Below are 21,263 nucleotides of genomic sequence, written 5' to 3'. Positions count from 1 at the left end.
ACAAGCAGCAATTATCTCAAATTCTGTCCCCACTGCCACCCTTCCCCAACTTCAAAGGAAACTCATTACCAGGTCCCAAATTCTTCAAATTACTTTCCCATCATCTCAAATGATGTTTATAAGTAGTTCATAATGAGAGTCTAATCTCATCTTTCAGATTGTTAAGAAGCTCACAGAAGATGGACTGGGATAAAATTATTTCATGTCAAGGTTACTATCTTTGCATCAGTCTTCTCAATATTATATTCACTAGTTTGTTAACAATTTTAGAAGATATTTTATGTACATATATTTAAAAGAATAATTTATGTAGACTCTTTCCTGACACTTACTTGCAAATTAACATCCAAATGAGGCATCCTCACAAAATGAACTATTTTATGTATTACAGGTGAATAATTAAAAAATGCATATTATAACAGAATGAATGTGGTAAGCTTGTCTTGGAGGTTGCCAGTAAAAAATAGTTGCCTTTATTTTCTGGAAGATCATAATTTATATATGAAAAATCAAAATGTGCCTGAGAGTTCAAACCTACATTAATAGTCTGCCAGCCTAGTTCATTAATTCGAGCAGTATTCCTTCTTAGATTTTTCTTTCACTTCAAAGAAAGCAAGTAAACAGAAGAGGCATGTAGAGACAAGTGCAAAGTTGTCAATCAAGACTTTTATTCACTAGCCAATTTTAAAAAAATAATTATTTACATGAGGCCTGATGTGTGGCTTAGTGATACAATACCTGTCCAGGTTCTGGCCCTAGAACACACACACAAAAGTACAAATAAATAAATAAAATAAATTACATGATTATTTCTTAATAATTTAAATAACAAACAAGAATTTTCTGGAAATGATCTTCATATTCATAAACACCTCCGTCAAGTGCCAGGCTGGCCTTGCCCTGCTGAAATCTTTACTCTCCACCTCTTGCTGCCCTTCCATCAGGTGCCTACAGCCTCAGACACACTCTCCTCTGTGGCAGTGAAGCATCTGTGGGCAGCTACTACCTCCTTCCAGGTTGCAAAGTGGGGAGAAGGAAAGGGGTGTAGGTGTATGTGTGGGAGAACAGCAGAGACTCCCTGAAAGAATCTCAGCATTTATAGAGAAAGATAGCTACTGAGTAGCAATAGTGACCATTAGGGCATGCAGACTTGGCAAAAGCAGCAAGAACAAGAGGGATCTGATCCAAGATAAGGGGCCCAAGAAAATTCAGCTGCGTCCATCAGACAGACAGAGCTCAGCAGCATGACCCCTGCTTTATGCATAAGAAAGATGACTAGGGAGGCAGGTAGACAGAGAGATGGAACCATGGCAGACAGAAACTATAGCTCAATTTTTTGTACAGCCTTTGAACAGAGTACACTTGGTCATTTTCATTCATAGTAGATCCTCATTTTTCGGTTTCTTTCCCTAATTCTGTGTTAAAACTAGAAAAGTCAGTTGGCGAAATAAACCAAGAAAGGCCATGTTTCGCACAACTATGGAAGAAATTTAAAATCAAGGTATAAGAAGGTGTTATGAATATGATGTGACATTCTTGTACATTTCTGCGAATATTTCCTAACCTTTTTAGGATCAGGCAATACAATAAAGATGGAAATTTTTTCATCTGAGGACATTAATGTTTAACTCTAAACTCGTGGCATCGAAGAATGAATCACCAAATCTAGATAAGGCATGTAGAAGCGCTCTGAAAACTTCATAGACTGTTCCTATGGAGGAGGTCAAGAGACAGAGAAGGGAGAGAGACAGATTCAGACAGAAGAGTGAAAAGGCAGGAAAAGAACTTGTGTCCTTTCTCCTGGTTCTCTGGGTGTCCATGCAGAGTCTGCCTACCGTGTCTCCGGCAGCCCAGTTAAGGGGCAGGGCGTCATAAAAAGAGAAACGAGACTTAAACAGAAGAAAGGAAACAAAAGTTGAGTGGAAAGAACAGAAATCCTGTTTGGCATATAAACCAAAAGGAAAACAGGCCATGATTCATTTCCCTAAGCTTAGATATTGTGTCTCTAAGTCGTCCTACTTTGGGTCCCGGCTTCCAAGAGTTCCCATTCTGAGACATACAGGTAGCTGCATAGTTCAGCTGAACCAGCATAAGTTACAGACATATAGGTGAGATGAAAGAGTCAGGGAAGTTTGCCACCTACACTATCGGTATCCTAGTCACTAATACCACTAATGACTGAGGAAAACCAAGCAAAGCAGGAGGAGGCTATATGGTTCCACTTTCTACTGAATGTTTTGCTAGCTACAGACCCAAATGCAAGCTCTTTCTTTTAGATGATTCCATTTCGTTTGGATCTTATTGGTTTCATGACTTGTCAGAGAAATGTGTTACAGTCTGTGAAGTCAGAACACATCATCACCTCTCCTATTGGTCCTGACAATTCGGAAAAAGGCAACTTCAATTCCCAGAAGGGCCTAAATAGCAAAATTAATGTAATTCTACTATTTTAACACCTACAGAGTAACTCAGCTAATGGTGATAAACATTGCCAATGCAGGACCCAGAGACAGAGTTGCAATTGTCATGTTATCAAGAAGCATAGATATTTATGTACAGGAGATTAGAAGAAAAATCTATATGGCCAAATTTTATAAGAATAATTTGCTTGTAATGAACGTACTGACTGATCAAGAGAATAAATCCTACTAAATGACTATATGCCATTTGTTCCTATATGAAGTCTGAAAATTTCCTCTCCTACCCCAATATTTAAAATATTTAAAAAAAATTTCTTAGGCTCTTTTGGAGATCTTCAGGGTTTGAAATGCTGCAGAACCTAAAATTTTAGGCTCTCTCCTTTTCTGCCACCAGCAAGATACTCCTTGCCTCTGTTCTGTTCCTCTTAACAGGGCACATGGGTGGATCTTAGTCTTACTCTAGTCCTTGTAATTTCCAAACATGAACATGTAACTCCTCATCATTTGTTGATTTTGATAGAAATAATAGTTTAAATTGAAAATGTGGGGAAATTATAAACCATTGGTGTTCAGATATGTAAGGCTTTTTAAACAAAGTCTTTTTTGAAAAATATATAACTTCAAATACTCTGTTTTCTCAAGTAGCTCCCATGAACTTTTTACTCTCCTGGAATCTCTCTGCCCAGCCTGTCCCACCTGTCAGCATATTTAGGATAGCAGTGCTCAAAGCTGCCAGCATTGGCAGAGTGGGCAGAAGGGCCCCTCACTGTGGTGTTTTGCTCATTAAATCTGGGACTTGAACTCCAGTGCTGAAGAGTTATAGAGCATTATCTGTTTTAGAATTTGGATGAGGTGTTGTCTCTCCTAGGGACCTCGGGACTGAGATGGAGACAGAGAGGCCACCACTCTCCTGTCTGCTGCTCCTCTTGCAGCCCTCTTTGATTCTGAGGCTTTGTTGTTCAGCCCTGCTTCCTGACTCATTTCTCTCTTGTAAGGAGCTGCCTCCCAGACCTGCCTCAGTCCTCTCTGAGAGTGACATTTTGCCTAGTACCAGTTGGCCTGCATACCCTCTGGCAGTGGTACAATATGGGCTTGTTTCCAGAAGGCTGCTGGGTTGCAGGCAGCAAACATGCATTAGGCTCCACCGAGAAGAGTTAACCCCAGGGAGCAGATAGAAAGCCACACCGATGCTGAGATCCCCTGTGAAGCCATGGCCCGTAGTTCCTGGTTTGGGGATAGTAATTGGAAGTCCTGCATGTTGGCCTTCTGCCCTCCACTTTATTTCTGAGTGTAGGGCTTGCCAGGGCCTCCCAAAGAAAATGGAATGAATTTCAAAGTTACGAGTTTTGGCAAAGCCTACAGCGGGAACCACGCGTTCTCAATGTCAGGAAGCCTGAGTGGTTGCTGCCTGTTGTAATGAGCTCTTTTAGCTGTTTAATGAGCACAGTCTCTTTAGATACTACCTGACAAACCACAGAGTATAATCTTTACCAATTTCTGGTTATCTTTCCACAAATTCAGAATTTATTGGATCAAGTAAATGAGATTTTCCTGATTTCAACTTTCACATCAAGATGCTGTGTACTGCATTCTGTGTGATTATTGTCGAGGATGGAGCAGCTTTCAAATTTTTGAATATAAAAATACAACCTTGACTACTCCTCCCTTGAAAAACTTCAGAAGATTTTTCTCCTATGCAAAAAAAGGCTCAACTTCAGATGTCATAAATGTGCTAGACAAAGATAAGAGCCAAATCTGAGATAAGTAAAACATTTACTCTGACAGTTGTTAAGTCTGTTCTTGATTTAGAATCTAGAGCTATCAGTCATTTGTCTCTGAAACTCACCACTTTAGCATTCAGTTTCCAGGTCTCTTGGTTGTTACCATGATTTTCTAACTCGCTTTCTTCAAAATCACTCACTATGTTGACCCCCATCTTGATTTCATGTGTTTCCTCAAAGGTCCCAGAGACCCTGGATAGACAGTAAAGTTGACTGTAAATTTAAGGCCACCTCCATGTCCTGCCTGAAGTGAGTTGATTTATGACTCAGTGTTTAGTAAGCACTCAGAAATCCTCCTATGAAATGCAAGATCCAAGTGCTTCACTTTATTTGTCTTTTGTAAAGTGTCCAGTACCATGACAATATTTCCTAAGTAAATAATAAATGAAATGAAACACACTTCCTTCTCCATTTTAATAACGTACTATTCATGCATTTTTTTCTTCTGGAACAAAGAATCATTGTAGGAAGTTGCTTTGCCAATATTAGGCTGATATCTTATTGCAAGCAGAATAAAGAGATAAAATGGCATGCTAACAGGAAAACTGATAAGGTTTCTTTCCAAAACAAAGGACAGCAAGGCAGTAATACAGAATATGAAAGGCCAAGAGACTGTTTACTGGAATTAATACAAATATGAATGCATGTTCTTTGGCATTCTAGTACTTTCTCTGGTTATAAAATAATACTGAGATATCCAGAGGAAACTTCAAATTATAATTTCTTTATCAATTATATGCTGTTTTTGCAAATCTATTGTTCTTCTCTGTTGTGATCTTGTTTTTAAGCAAGTCTGACAGAGATGTTTAACAGAGATTAGAACCATAGCCAACCATTTCCGGTGGGAATTGCGCTACCAAATATTTTTCCTCAAATTGTAGAAAATTGCCATTTGTAGAGTCCACATGATATTTAGCTTCTTAATTTAGGATTAAACATCTGTAATTTGTTGTTAGGACATCCAGAGACCTTGCAAAACTGTATAATATGAATATGTCTCTCTTTTTTTAGTTCCATAGTGTCTCTGAAGCAAATTATTCTGTAAAGATTTGTTGATGGTCAAAAGAACCACTCTATAATTTTAGAGTGAAAACTCTGAGGTCTTCTGCAATGCAATGTTGACATGTTTTCATCCAAATGTGCCACTGGCTGACCAAGGATGTGATAGTGGTTACCACTCAGCTACCTCCTATGCCCCAGCTGGGATCTGGTGGAACAGAAAAAGATTAACTTCCGGTCTAACTTCTCTGGCTTTCAACAAAGATGGAGACACTATAATCACCATTGGAAGAATTTATAAATGGCCATAATTTCCTTCTGGATTTCCCCAAAAACTGTCAGGCAGCACAGAGAATGACTTAGTTTTAAAACATAAAAGTACATAAGTACTCTTTTAATGATTAAGATAGCTGACGAGCTTAGGATTTCTGATGGATCGAGGGAAACATAATTGACTTTGAACCTTTTATTTGCAATCTTTTCAGGTTAGTTCAATTCTGTTTCTTGAAATAAATTCATAGAAGACTTCCAGGGAAAAGCTGCATTTGAAGAATGACAAGGATGGTATTGGAATGAAATTCATGAGGGGATATAATGGAGAGTATTGTGGGCAAAGTGAAGAAGTGGCAAAGTTTTGGGGGTGCTTAAATATTGGCCAGGGTTCCCCAGTAGTGCTAGCAGTACAAATGAAACTAGTAAAGCTCTGCAAAATCCTCACAGATGGCTGGCCATGATATGTCATTTCCACTGGGAGGCTATCTCTGTCTTGCAATACTGGGCAAGTGCCATGTGTCTGGGATTCTGGAACCCTCTGCCTTTGTTCCAAAGCATTCAATGTAGTTCATAGTGCAAGTTATGCATTTACTAGCTTTTATTTGTTATCTCTTTTTCTGTTTTAGGCTCTGTAGAGAAAAGGCCTTGTCTTGACTGCTTTCATTTTGTCATGGTCAGTGCTTCTGGACAGTGCTTGGAAGGTACTCAAGAAATATTTTTTGAACTGAATGAAAAATGCAAATGTTTTCCTTACGTGATGTCTTTTAAATGTTTTACCTTTTTTTCCCCCAAAGACCTTAGACTAGTCCAAATAATTGTTTTAAGGTCATAAAGTAACAAATTTTCCATAAATGTAGACATACATTATAATTAAACTACTAAAAATGAACTTATATGTATCTATTACAGAGGGAATAGAATACAGTATCAAATGAATAAGCTTTGCATCCACCTAAAAGACATTAAACTGCTGAAAGGACCTCCTCATAAGGGAGTTCTGTCTGTAAAATGACTTGCCAGCATAAGCGACTATTTGAAAAGTAACATAAGCATGGGCAAATCCCTTATACTCTGCTAGGGATACTCTGTGCAGAGAACCCTGGTCTTTGAACCAGAAAACATGGGCTCTAACTCTAAAAATTGATTGTGATCCTGGAAAAGTTATGCAAATTCTCTGATCTTTACATTCAATCATATTACCAATTCTGCCTGCTTTGAAGATTTGTGAAGATAAATCTGTCTAGACATGAGACAATACATTATAAAGGCTTCTCCCTCTTATAACCGTCTGTGAAGTAAGCTGATCTCTTGAATCCTATGGTGCCTTTGGTTTACCAGTTGAATAGCAGATTCTGGGCCTTAGGATTTTTAATTTGTTATTCAGTCCATTGACTAGACCCTCCTGACTCTTTTAGTCTCTCAAGGAAAAGAATATGAATCATAGGTAGAGCAATGTAGGACCATAAAAGTTTGTCCTTGGCAGGACATTTTATAACCTCGGCATTTAACACCAAATCCCAGAGACAGTTTCAGCTTCCAGGCAGTTTCTGTGTACAGTGCACTAAAAGTTGGACAGAAACCTCCAGTGACAGATTCTGGCCCCAGTTTTGGCAAGTGCTGGTGGGTCAGATGCACACTGTTCCTCAGCACATTTCTCCATTCTCTCACCTTTCAGGCTGTCAGGGGATGGCTCTTGCCAACAGGTTGGAAGACCTGGCCAGGGTCCCTTCAGTGCTGCTCACTGTAGGTTAGTGTGTCACCAACTCTATTTCTGCATTAACTATTTTGACAAAAATCTAAACTTGATAGGAATTTATCACTCCCTGGTGGCCTTTGGTCTCAGTTCATGACAGGTTTATTATCTTTGATCTGCCAAATCCAACAAGTAGAGGATGGAGCTTGATTTCATATACCAGGTACAATTGACTTTAATTATCTTCTTGAAATCAGTCTTGCAGTCACAGATGATGGACTGAAACCCCAAAGCACCCTCTAGTTTGCACAGTCTCTAAAACCATAATATGCACATATAATATAGTTAGTGCTATTTGTCACAAAAATGCTTTTTATTGAGTCGTGATTTATGATATGTTCCATTTTAAATCAGTTGTTTATGTGTGATAGATCTATAATTCTGACAGGAAATAGCTACACAATGTAAATGTGTAACCAGCCAAGGCTGGACCATAGACAGATTATTTCTCTATTTGGCCTGCTAAAACTGGTCACATGTAAAATCCCCTTCTTCACATCTGGCTAGTGATGGGAAGACTAGAAGCACAGTGCCAAGGGGAATCAGTCACGTCCCACTAGCTGGTCATGAGAGTCAAAAAGGTTTTCAAAGTTTTAAATATTTTTCCCTAAAATGTTACTTGCATCCTGTCTGGTGCATCAGCGAGTTTATACACCAGCCAGTCAGCTGTGGAACTAGAGCTTGATTAAAGCACTGTGTCCCCTGCACCCACTCCTGCATATGGGCGTGCATGTGTCTACCACAGGTTCCTTGGTGGGCATGTACAGCACAGCGGAGTCAAAACTCAATGAGCGTCCATGGCAGAGCAGTCATTTTTCACCCATCTTGTGCTCTTTTGAGAACCAGAGGAAAACTATGGATCTTCTCCTTGGCGGGAGATTTATTAGAAGGGATTCATGAACTACCCATGGGCCCAGCAGTAAGAACTTGTACGTGGGAGCAGAGATAACTAAATATGCAACCACAGTGGAGTCGTCTATTCTCCTGCTGTGTCATTTTCAGAGTGCTGTGTGCTCCCAAGGGAGGAAGTGCTCCACATTTTCACCCAAGAGAAAGACCCAATTGTCTTATCCACGATCCAGCATATGTTTTGACTATTATCTGTTAAAAATATAGTGAACTCTCCCTGTCCTATCAGGGGTACGAAATCTCTTCATAAGTCATAATGTTCTATCATGACACTGACAGTCGCAGGCACTGTATTTGGGGAACTGACAATGTATGATTACAGCAGAGGCATCTGGTTGTATCTGGGGCATTTGGTGGCTTCTGGTGGTGGGAGGGTGACCCTGGGCAGCTGTCAAGACCTGTAACCCTCCGTAGGGTGATGGCATTAGTGGTGGGAGTTGAAGTTCTGGAGTTGAGTCTTGATCCCACCTCTGCCAAGTGGCTCTGTGACAAGACACTTTCTACTCACTGGCTCAGATTTTTTATCAGGAAAACCAGCTAGCAATATGTTGTTTGCCTGCCTTGCTGGACTGTTGTGAATCAAAGACCCTATCTGCTGTGAAAAGTCAGCCATTTATGAGGTTATTATTATTAGTATATAAATATATACATTTATTAATGAAATGAAGAAAATGGAGAAAAAGGCATCATATTACGTGTTTATAGATTGATTGCTTAATTTGTTTCTTACTTAAGCACATGGCAGAGTGCTTGGCTGCCTGGTTCTGGCTGTGAAAGATACGTCTAGAAGTTACTGATCAAAATATATCCAGGAACTCTGCTTTGGCTGTGCAATGGAATCTTCCACTGGAGATTTTCACATTTTATATTTTGCAAAGGGAACATTTTCCAAAACCTTGTTTGCTTTTTAAGAAGCTATCAATTATATTCTAGCTTCTGCAAGAATAAACACCCATATGCTCTCTTTCAATTCTTTCTTGCCTTCCTCCTTCTCAACTGTCTCTCCTCACCTCCTCTTCTCCCTGCCTATTCACTGCATATTTGCAGTCCCTTCTGGACTGCCCACACACTTGGATACTGTGGGTCAAGCAGTGAGCGTATCCATAGGAACCTGAAAAGAACCAGGCAGTCTCTGCTTTCCAACCCACATGTTTGTGGTGTGGCCAGATTGGCTAATGAAGGAGTTTTGTTCCAATTGGGACACTTAGGAATAGTCAAGGCAGAAGCTATCAGCTTTAATCCAGGCCGTGGGATAGGAAAAGGTGCTTGGGGGCAGTTGTAACCCATTTCCTCCTGACTGGATCCTGGAATTTTGCTTTCTTTTCTAAGCTCCAAATTAGGCAGGATACCACTCTTGGAACCAAGGCTCCAATTTATAAGCCATTGGGTGACACTTAGGATGCAAACTATGGCACCTATATTACTATTTTCTGGTCTTGTCCATCAGGTTAGCAATATTACTGACTCCCCAAACTACTCTATCCAGTCTGGACGTGAGGCTCTAACCAGCCTGGTACTCCACCAAGTTCTCTTTATCTTGAGAGAGGGGTTTATTCTTTGATTCAACAATGTATTGTGTATCAGATCCAGATATTTTAATAAGTGCTAGAGAAAAATTCAATTAAATAAGATAAACTCCCTACTTATAAAGAAGTTAATGGTCTAGTGGAAAGAATAAAAACATACCCAGCAAATTACAGCATGCAATAGGTGCCATTTCAGGACCAAGCATTGTAAGAACCATGGGCAACAGTAATGAGTGTTGCTTATGTGCACAGGGGCATAAAATAGGTGACTTTTGACTTGAGATGTACAAGATGACCTAGATTCTAACACGTGGAGGAGAAACAACTTGGCCAAAAGGAAGTCAGGGATACAGGAAGAGGCTGAAGGAAGTGTGAGTAGGGTGTCTAATAAAGCTGGAGCCCAAGACTTGGTGCACAGGGGCAGAGGATTGGGAGGATTTTGGAAGGATCAACACTTAAAGGCACTTGGAGACTGGGATCAAAAACCAGCTAAACCAGGTATTTTAAAAATACTTTTTATTAAGACAAACTCTAAACTTGCAGAAAGTTCATTGAGAGTGTTTTTGCTGGTGAGTGATAACAGCAGATATGTGTTTTAGATGGATGCTTTGGGGGAACATGAAAAAGGGATGGGTGATGGGGACGGGAAACTGTGGAAGACAGGGAAGCCTTTAGACAGCTGTGGGAAGCAGTAAGCCAGCAGCCATGGATGCAAAGTAGAGAGGGCCAAGAGGAAGAGGAGCTTGGTGGGGAATCAGACACATCAGGGCCTTGGTGCAGGCTGCGTAGAAGGGTTTGGGCAGTCAGCAATGTTAGAAGCTGGTGGAGGAGATGGCGTGGGCAGGATGTGGACACAACATAGTAGTCTGGATCGTGCCTGTCCTCTGAGCTGGATGTGTTGGAGGCGTGGTCCTACTGGGATGTGGTCCTACTGGGAGATGGTAAAAGGTCTTTAGGTCACTGAGGGTTTGCTCTTGAAGGGAAATGTGGGACCTTGGCCTCAGTCCTCATTCTCTTGTGTTTCCTGCTGATAAAACAAGGAGTTTTATTCCATCATATATTTATGCCAGTATGCATTGTTTTGCTGCTGGCCCAAAGCAATAGGATCGATTCACTATGGACTGGAATCTCCAACATTTTTGAGCTAAAACAATACTCTTTTTTTTCTTTATAAGTTGCCTATGCCGTATGTTTCATTATAAAGACAGAGATGAGTACAGTGAGCGTCGGGGGTCCTCGGAGGAGGGGAGCCTGCACTCAGCGCAGTGCTCTCAGGCTATTTGGAGCTCCCAGCTGGGCAGGGCCAGGGGCTGATCCTGTTAGTAAGTCTGTGTCCTGGGACCAACCTTTTGGATATCAGAAAGCTGCTTTTTAGTCCTCGCTGAGCTTTCCCATCACCAGAATAAAACCATTTCAATCCCTTTAGTCTTCCTTCAAGGACCTTTAGGAACGTAGGTTGATCTCATGTTTTCTCATATCCCACCTAAAACACGAAGCCACAGGCTAAAAACAACCTGAAGCTCTCTCTTAAGCAACACATGTAATTATATATTGAATGTGTGCTGGGCATGGTTACATCATTTATTAAAGATACTTTAATTTCCTCATTTGACTTGTTACAGTGATTAAATGCTTGCTTTTCCCAAGAAAAGTGGTAAATTTAAAACTATTATTTTGCACTTCCCCCGTGTTTCTTCCTGACAGTGCTTTTGTCATCCTACTCAGTGACCAAGTGTATTCTTCAGGAGCCTCTAATGGGGACACCTCATGACCTCTACTGTAGCATTCCAGACTCTGATTACATTTTGGAAGAGGACTACTTTGGCAAAACATAAAGAGCTATTTTGAGAACCATATCTTGCCATGAATACACTGAGGGTCTGGCAGGGTCTTCTAGAAGGTCTGAGAATTGAGTTTGCACAGGAAGGAGGGCTCTGATGGCATCTTGGAGAAGTTGGCGGCCCAGAGACAAAAATGAACCTGGGGAAGATGTTGTTTATTCTTGGGACTTTATAGTTGGAAAGCATTGCTGTGCAGTGTGTGGCTTGATCATTTTAGGCATCTGAATACCTTGCCCCACCAGAGAAATAGAAAAGAATTGGGCATTTTAGGAAATCCGTCAGTTATATCCAAGGAGACATTCACTGACTCCTCCTTAGAATCTTTAATAATGGGCCCTGTGAATTACAGTTCCTTTCGCGGCTAGGGGAAGGTGCCCATGACTTGCTGAGTGGGTCTTCCTTTCCTGGATCTTGCTGGTTCCTGGCTCTGTGTGCTCAGCAAGACCAGATTCCTTTGTCACATGTCACTGATAGGTCTCGCCCTCCTTGCTGCCTCTCTTTGCTGCTTGGGATGCTTCTGGACTCTTGACTCCCCTTTCCTTCCCTCTAGCCAGGCTTTCTCAACTGGGGTTTCTCATGCAAACCGTGGTACTCAGAAACGTTTTTAAAAGTTATCCTGAGGATGACTAGCCTCTCTCCAGACATGCAGGAGAACAGGTAATTCATTAGATAAAGTGGACCTCCTTAGGCTTAATCCTGCTGTGGAAATTTGTTTGAGAAAGACCATTAGGCTTGTGAAATACTTTTCCTTCCTGGGAAGTAGAGAAAATCAAGCTATCTGTACCCTGGACCTATCTGTACCATTGATCACATTTGCCCCAGATGTTCTGATGTGGGGAAACCTCTCTGATCTACCAAGGACTTGGGTTTTTGGAAACTTTAGCCAGAAAGGTTCTCTGAGAAGTTCCTACCGTGCACATCTGTGCCCTGACACAGTGTGCTCAGGACTCCACATAGGGACTTGTTGGAATTGGGGAAGGGCAAAAGGGGAAGGTACTACAGAAAAGAGTCAGAACTGTCATCCTGTCACCTCAAATGGGAGCTATCTTCAAGTATTTCAAGTCTGATAAGTGAGTCCAGGAGCAGCAGGCTTGTATTTTACTCCAAAAGATACCTGTGTCTCAGTAAATAATGCTACCTACTGAAACACATACCTCTCAAATTCCAGGGAATGAACAGAAGAGACATTTGTTTCTAGCCCGTACGGCAGGCTAAGTAGAGGTGTGTCCATGCTATCGTTTCAGGAACCAGGCTCTCTTATCTCGGGTCTTGTCCTCTTTGCTCCCATAATCTTTTCCATTCAACTAGCAGAAGAAGAAAGACCAGGGACTATACACAGTACCTTTCCATGGGCCAGGCCTGGAAGAGTTACCCAATACCTGGCTCTCATTCCACTGGCCAGAATCCAGTTCTCTGGCTCCAGGTAATTGCAAGGAGGCTAGAAAATGTAGCCTAGCTGTACGGCCTAGAGGAGATGAGAAAATGGCTGTTGGTGGTAACCAAAGTTTAGATGGTTGGGTCTGAGAGTTTTGCTCAAAATTCAATTCTAATTACTCATGAGAATTAGCATAGTCCACGGAAGGCAAGCTCAAGAAGTAATAAGCCCATTGTCACTGGAATGTTGGTTAGAGAACAAATTCCTGCCATTTCTCCTTTGGAGTTCTGTAATTACAGCTCCCAAATGGCATAGTAATTCTTCCCATCCTTCTGCTTGCACTTTCCCTGTGGTACAAAATGCTTGGTTTATATTACTGAGAAAAGAGGGGCTCACACAGTGTTACCTCTTCTGGGAAAGATCGTTTTCATTTTTTCATTTCTCTGACGGTAAGCTGGATTCTGTGTATTGAGGTGGCCTCAGCAGGCAGGCTCTGAGGACAGCCTTGTCTGGCAAGAGCTCTGTGTGGTACAGTGCTGTACTGGCCTTTGGGGGCAGGAAGATCTTGTCAACCCCTTTTGTACCAATAGAGCAAAAGTAAGGATGAACACAAGCACCACAATATTTTGGAAACCTAGTATTTTAATACTGCAACTCTGTAACCCAATTCTTTTGTGAAGAAGGTCAAGCCCTTTGTCCTTTGGTTAACTCAGTCGTTATAAACCTATGTCAAGATTGCCCATGGCTCTTATTAACTCGCCTTCTCCAGATCTGTGGACATCATGCCCTTGTTGGAATCACACACAGAAGGAGCTGTGAGAGGCAAGAGACGGGATTTGACCCCAGCTGTCTATAGTGCTGGACCTGGGGATGAGCCTTGAATTTCTCATACATGAACTGAGGAGTGAGAATTGGATCAGTGGTTTTCAAACAGTGGTTTATATCGGAGGCCTCATATCTGCTGGTCTCTGGTCCCTTATCAGCCATACTGGAGAATCAGAGTGAGTTATTTTAACAACAGTTTCTGGCTGATTTTTGTTAAATAGTTCTGCATCTTAAAATGCTTTTAAAACCTGTGGAAGAGGCATCTTGGAGTTTGTTTCTATCTTTAAATTTTCTGTCTCTTTTAAGTGTACTTCATGAATTTCATTATTAAGGCTCTTTATATAAGGACTATCTAACTGATGAAATAAGACACGAAGTTGTGAAAAGTTATATAACAGACCAGAGTTTGCTATGGTCACAGATGCATATGAAAATACTTCTGAAATTAAGTGGTGCTGTCAATGAAAGAAGTGTTGGGCTGGGATGTGTCTTTCCCAAATTTATAAATTGGAAAAGACAATTTCTAAGTACTCAAGAAACTGATGATATGGACATGGGGCTCCTAAAGAGGAGGTTATGTTAGTGGGGGCCTGCAAGGTGGACCCCATCCTATGTAAGTGGTTTTCCTATCAGAAGAAGAATGTGGATTTAGACAACACAGAGGTCAGATCATGTGAAGATACAGAGAAAGAGCAAAGGAGAGAGGCCTTCAGAGCCAACCTTTCAACATTTGATGATGTATGCCAGCCTTCAGAATTGTGAATAAGTCAATTTCTGTTGTTTAAGGCCCCCACTCTGTGGTATTTTATCATGGCAGCTAGCGAGCTCATACAGAAAGGTGATATGCTCCTGGAGAATGGCAAGGGGTGGCAGCAGGAGTGTCCATGTTGAGTGAACTCATTTTGGCTAAGCAGAGAAGGTGGTCTCCAGTCAGTGGATTACCCCACGTGGGAATATTGGCTCAGTGCTGCCAGATGTTTGGAAAATTCAAGGGAAGGTAGAATATTCTTCTAAACGTGCAATTTGTCAGTTTTAAAAGCTTGAATATAGGCAAATAAATCAAGTCTGTAGGCTGAAGTTGACATCCAAACTCCAGTTTGTTACCCTGGGATTGAGGAAAGCATTTAAAAGTGATCTCCCAAGGCAAATGTGACTAGAGAGAAAATGCTAAGAGACAGAGCGCTGACCCAAAATCCAGGACACCCGGCTGCCTCTCATGGCCTGTCTTTCTGTTTGACCGTGAGCTAGACAATTCCCACCACATCAGAGGAGGATCCTGAACTGGTCTCTCCCGTACAAGTGATTGGAGATTTTAACTCTGAATATCACACTCTGGAACATCAGAATAATTACTCTCTGCCTGGCTGTTTCTTGCGGGTGCAAAGTGTCTGCTTCTCTAGTCACAAAGAAAGAGGCTGAGTGTGATGAAGGATTTTAGTACATAGAAATGGGTAGAATAGCCCCATGTCTTAGCAAGAAAAAAGGTCGCTCAAACTGGAGAGAAAAAGAAAACAGGAGAAACTGATCCAAATTAATATCATTACAAATATTGTGAAATGAAGGGGAACTTAACCCTTTTATTATCAAACCCTGTTACGTGAAGTTGTGCTTCTTTGCTTTTGCACTGGAATTCCTGGCTTTTTTGTCACCATTTCAAGGACAAGTTATGGTAGGCACAGACTTGTAATATTCATAATTTATTTATTTTTGATACCTGGAATTGAACTCAGGACCTTAGGCTTGTCAAGCAGGCATTGTGCCACTGAGTATTCCCTTGGCCCTGTCATTATATTTACTGAGTCCTTACTATGTGCCAGGTCTTCCACATATGCAAGCATTTCTGCTATGACACAAAATAGCACTTTCCAGAATGTTTTCTAGCCTGCAAAACTTTCTGTAAAGAAATAATAGGTCTTAAGGGGAATTTAGGGCTAAGATAGATCGTACAACTAAGAAGCCCATACAACTCTGAAAAGCAGAACAAGACTGGCCTTTTTTTGAGTTGGGGATCGAACTCACAACCTTGCATTTGTCAGGCATGCAAGCTAAATCCCAGCCTTCTCATGCAACTTTGATGAACTAACAATCACTGCTACCCGGAGAGATCATTTTTACCACTTGGGTAGTAGTGGAGTGGCTAGATGCTGCCACACCATGAAAATGCATAGAAGCAACAGCCACAAAAAGCTGGTAACTCTAATTAGACAGGTGCTGGCAGGGGCTGATATAGAGCAATGGGAAGGGAGCTGCACATGTCTGGGGTACAGGAAGCAGGACAAACTTTTGGAAACTGAGAGCTGACGGCCACAGGAGGTAGCTGTGGCCACAGGTGCTCATTTTAAACCTGTAAAAATGTTCTTGATGCTGATACCGCAGCCAACTCTGAGCCTTCCACTCCTGTGGAAGGTTATGGCTCTGTTCCTGCTGTTTCAGCTCTCTTATATTTTTCTCATGATACTGAACATTGAACCTCGGATTTTCACACAGAGCCACATCCCCAGTTACTTCCCATTTAGTTTTTCTTTTAAAATCTGAGACAGGTCTTGCTAAGTTACTAAATTGCCCAGGTCAGGCTTGAAATTATGAGCCCCTCTGCCCCAGCTTCCCAGAGTACTGAGGTTATAGACTTGTGCTACCACGTCAGGTTCAGCTCCTTTTGGTTAGGAAAATAATCTAAGATATTATAAAAGCCAAAGAAAGCTTTCTATTACATTGGCATCATTTCTCCATAGCCATCCCCGATGGGTTCACACAGACCAGTAAGATCATATTTAACTCTCCCACTACCCCAGGGCATAGGAGTACCATCTCTCACAGGGGCCTGCAGCGGCATTTCCTGGAGGGCTTGTTAAAACAGATCCTTTTGTTCTATACCAGGCTTTCTGAATCAATAGGTCCTGGGTGGAGCCATAGAATTCATATTTCTCAGAGGTTCCCACAAGATACTGGCCAGAGGACCAGATTTTGAGAACTATTGTGATAGAGGAAACTGATAATTGGCAAGATTTTGTGGCTTGTTCAGATTGCTGAGGAACGGACCACGCAAGCTTAAACCATGTGCTTACTGAGGCTGCCATGCATGAGAAATTGACCTCTGATGATCTATAACTGTTAGGAATGTGCTGGGGTTGGTTTCAGTGGTTACTTGCACCTAGTTGGCAGGCAGGCATGTAGCTCAGCCAGTTGGGGGTAGGGTTTGCGGTGAGCAGCAGCTGAACATTATCATGGGGTTGGGGGTTATGGGGAACCTAGGCCTCTACTGGGGGGCTGGCTTGTGTGGTCTCTTGTTTTGTAAGACAAAGCCCTAAACTTGTGTCATTTGCTATTTAAAACCTTATGCCTGGAGTGTGTATGTAAGTCCTACCTCCTGCTTTATAATCTCCACACCGAGGCACCAGTGGGCACCCAGCCCCAGGCTTCCTACCCAGTCCCTCTGACCTTGGCACCTCTAGTCTCTGCTGCTATGGTCTGAATGTTGGTGTCTCATTCAGACTGCAGCCTAATCCATGTGCTGAAAACCTAACCCCACAACGTGATGATGGTATTAGGAGACAGAAGCCTTTTCTAGGGCATGATTGTGTTACAGGGAAATGAAACTCCCAGTCTACTGGATGTCCAGTATGAGTCTGTGTTCTTCAAAATCGAAGAGTAATTTTAGGAACAACAGAGGTTAAGAGCAGAACATATTTATTAAGAGGAAGAAAGCTTCTGTCTGAGAGAGAGACAGAAGGGATTGCCAAAGACTCTGTCTTTTTTAGGGACTTTTATAGAGCAAAGTCACGAGGTGAGAGGAGTCCAAGATGGGGAAGACACGGGAACTCACAAGGCAGATAGGCATGAGGTGGGACAGAATTATGATCAGTCAATAAGATTAAGTGTTCAGGTAAAATTGACAAAATCAGGGACAAATGGGGAAATGAGTCACGTAGCAAGCGGGCATGCTTAAAGAGCAGTGACTCTTCCTATAGGGGGTTGGGATGGTGACTCCTGGCTTCCTCAAGGTGATCAAACCTATTAGAGTATCAATCTCTGATGTTTATACTTAGGGTGTCGTTGCATTTGTTTTGCCTTTTGTCTTGAGGTCTGGCCTGAAACAGAGGAGTCTGTCTCCCCCCACAGTTGTAAGGTATCTCATGTTCTGTACTGGCTCCTTTTGGCCTAGCCCTGTCTGTCTGCCTATAATATTTCTAATTCAGCTGCCTGTCATGAGGATGGAGCCTTTATGAATAGGATTAAGGCCCAAGGGAGATTTCTGCTCTTCCCCACATGTGAGGACACAGCTGGAAGGTACCATCAGTGAGATGGGAAGCAACCCCCTCACCGCATCTTAAATTTGCTGGTATCTTGATCTTAGGCTTGCCAGCCTTCAGACTGTGAGAAATAAATGTCCATTGTTTCTAAGCCACTCAGTCTGCAGTATTTTGTTTCAGTAGCCTGAATGGACCGAGACATTCCCCAAGTAGTTGCAAGGACTCTTAAAACTTGCATAAGAGATGCTGAGGTGGGCGTCTTCCTGTGATTTCTTCTTCCCATTTCGTACGGCTTGCTTCAGCTATGGACCCAAAACAACGGTATAAAAGCTGTGGCTGGATAGAAAATGCAAGTTTGACAGTTGCTTTCTATGAGCCCCCTCAAGAATTGATTTTGCTTGCTATTGAAAGGGTTGCTGGCCCAGACCGGACGCTATAGCCAGAAAAAGCCTCAGCCAGAATTAGGGAGCTCCTGCCTACCCCGACCCTAGAGATTTACCTGTAACCCTATACCCCCACCCCTAAAAACCTGTCCCTGGCGCCAAACATGCCAATGGGCTACCTGTACAGCTACCTGTAATGCCCCTTAGGGTCCACCCCAGACTGAGGCTACTTATGTGCCTCACTCCACGTTTTCCAGAGAGAGATCGACGGCCCCGGGGTGGAGATGCCTTGCCCCGGGGGGTCGGGGGGGGGTCTCTCCCCCCATTCCCAAAATAAAGGTTACTTATATTTTATACTTCTTATCTTTTCAGCCACCACCGGCCAGTCCTTCCCCCTCTCTCCCCTTTACAGACCTATCAGCTATGTTTTTCAGATTTAGAAATTTGTGGGAGAAAGGAGATGTGACAACAACCCAGACAGGAATGTTGCTCATTTTCATCATGAAAATGACGAGCATAACCAGTGTAGCTTTTGGTTTACATTGTACATTTACTGTGCCTCTCTGATTCTGAGACCGGTAACATATCAAACAGAAACCTCCCCATGCTGTAAGGTGAAAACTTTATTTCAAAGAACTGTGGTTTATTAATACAGTAGAGTTACGGAGTTGTAGACTAAATTAAGAATTAAGCATGGAAGAAACTCGCTGACAATTACTAAAGGTCTCTATTTCAGATACATCTTGAGGGTATGGCATGATGCAGAGCTTGAGAGGCAGTGGGCTTTGAGTCAAGTATTTCACTGACCATGTGGAAATAGTCTCTACCATTGTGGGATGAAGTAGCCAGCAGTAATGCAAATTTGTGTCAAATACTCACGTGTGTCTCTGGTTTTCTTGCGGTATCACCAGTCTCAAGAAGGTTCCTACAGACTGTCTTGAGCTGAGCTTTGCTGCAAAAGATCCTGAAACCACACAGCAGTGTCCTCTCAAGGATACAGAAGGTGACATCTGTCAGAAATCAGGTGGGTGAAGACTCCAGTCAAAGCATCAGGAAGCTAACAAATTTTTCTTACTTTTTACTAACATTCCTACAAAGAATTAAAAAAAAATGAAGTTTATAACACTGAAAAATGACTAGCAAATTCCAGAATTATGAAGGCACTGACAATAATTCCAAGGCCAATGGGGCAGACTAAGAATAAGCAGGAAGATCTGACTGACATGCATCCTGCTTTCTCTTGCCCCTCCCTGCTCCTGAGGCCCAAGGTCTCTGTCCTGTGAAGGAGCACAGCGCTTTTTTCACCACCTACTTCCTTCTCCTCTTCATCCCCTCTCACCTGCCATCTTGATAGCTTTAGGCCAAGACCACAAATTTCAGAAAAGAAGTGACCAAGGGGTAGAAGGGTGCTGGTGATCATCGGGGCCCTGTGAGTGAGACAGACTCTGAGGTGACTGTGAGGGAGTAGGTGGGCGTGGAGGATGGAGGCCGCTCCTTCAGTTCTGTCCCAGGGGCTCCTGATGTCTCCCCCTGGGCTGGAAGAGGTAGCCGCCATGCTGCCAGTGGGCCTGGGAGGGTGATCTGTGCAGGGAGCTGAGCTGAGCTTTGCACTAACAGGAAGCAGCTGCTCCTGAGCTGCCCGAGGCGCAATTCCACCCCCAAGGCCTGAGGAGGGACCCGCTGAGCCCTTCCCAGATCTCAGGCCCACGGAAGCCTCGAGAAAATAAAGCTGTGTTGTTCGAATTTGCTAAGTTTGTGCTAATTTGTTACCTTAAAAAATAAAATGCACACACCCTCTGTGGTGGTGTATTGAGTAGAAAACAAACAAGAGATCCAGAAATCGGGAATCCTGCGAATTGGGAAGATGAACTTAGTTCTCAGAAACTAGAAACCCACATAGTAAAGCCAGAGGAAGGCACCGAGTCCAGAAGACAGCAGGAAAGTCTGTGGGAGAACTTCTGCGGGAAAGTGCGATAAGCAAACCTGTCCTGCAACTGTAAATCCGATAAGGAGATTCCAACCTCTACGTGCTTGTGACCAACAAGAGCAGGGGGAGGGGCAAAGGAAGTCAGCCTTTCACAGCTGACCAAGAAATGCAGGGTGGGGTGTGGAGGTGGGGGTAGGGGGGTAGAGGGGTGGAGGTGGGGGAGGGGGTGGGTGGGGGGTGTTAACGTGGAGAAACTTACAGTCTACTGACAGGCCAAAAGTATTTCTATAGAAAATACTAGATTCTTTATAGATTAACGCACAAGCTTAATATAATTCCAGCAAGAATCTTAATGGAGAATTACACTGAATTAAAAACAGTAACTCTAAACCAAGCGTGGTGGCGCACTCCTATAATTCCAGCACTTGAGAGGCTGAGGCAGGATCTTTGCAACTTTGAGACCAGCCTGGGAAGTGAGCCAAGGCCAGCCTGAACTGCATAGTGAGACCCTGCCTCAAAAAGACAAAGAAAAAAAAGTAACTCTAAATAACGGAATTGATTTAAGAATAATTAATGTAGTTTTGAAAAAAACAGTAATGAGGGAGCTTTTGCCTTTGAAAATAAAGCACATCTTAAAACTATAATGATGATAATTGTATAGTATTAGCTCAGGAATATGCAGGCAGACAAATGAAATAGAACAGTGGAAGTCCAGAATGTATCCAAGCTTCTATACATGTGCACTCATGTGGATCTGCTCTTTTTTTGGGTAGATAATGATTTTATTTCTCCTCAGTTTATAAATGGTGCTAGGACAAGTGACTAACTGACCGGGATGAACCATTTATAGGACTGCCTCATATATGCCACAATACACATTTTATGTTATAGTATAGTATATTTATAATATTTAATTATAGCAGATGACATTGTGGACATTAAATAAATTATGAAGAAACAGATTTTGGTAACTGTAGGTAGAAAATGCACTTCTAAGTATG

At 42.2% G+C, this 21,263-nt stretch overlaps 1 long non-coding RNA gene across 1 annotated transcript in view; it reads left to right on the top strand.

Annotated features, from left to right (window-relative positions):
* The first annotated feature begins 6,073 nt into the window (after nt 1–6,073).
* LOC134478015 (uncharacterized) overlaps nt 6,074–21,263 on the top strand; it is a 91,927-nt gene continuing 76,737 nt past the window's right edge. Inside the window, exons 1-2 of the long non-coding RNA XR_010050357.1 lie at nt 6,074–6,174; nt 19,247–19,359. This is a non-coding gene — a long non-coding RNA (uncharacterized LOC134478015). The remainder of the gene's footprint in view (nt 6,175–19,246; nt 19,360–21,263) is intronic.

The sequence above is a fragment of the Cavia porcellus genome, unplaced genomic scaffold, assembly GCF_034190915.1.
Source record: "Cavia porcellus strain 051 isolate PalLab524CR breed Dunkin Hartley unplaced genomic scaffold, mCavPor4.1 scaffold_11, whole genome shotgun sequence".
In the NCBI taxonomy this organism is placed as follows: domain Eukaryota; kingdom Metazoa; phylum Chordata; class Mammalia; order Rodentia; family Caviidae; genus Cavia; species Cavia porcellus.
The sequence above is the reverse complement of the archived record's forward strand: the minus strand, read 5'-3'. Positions and strand labels throughout refer to the sequence as shown.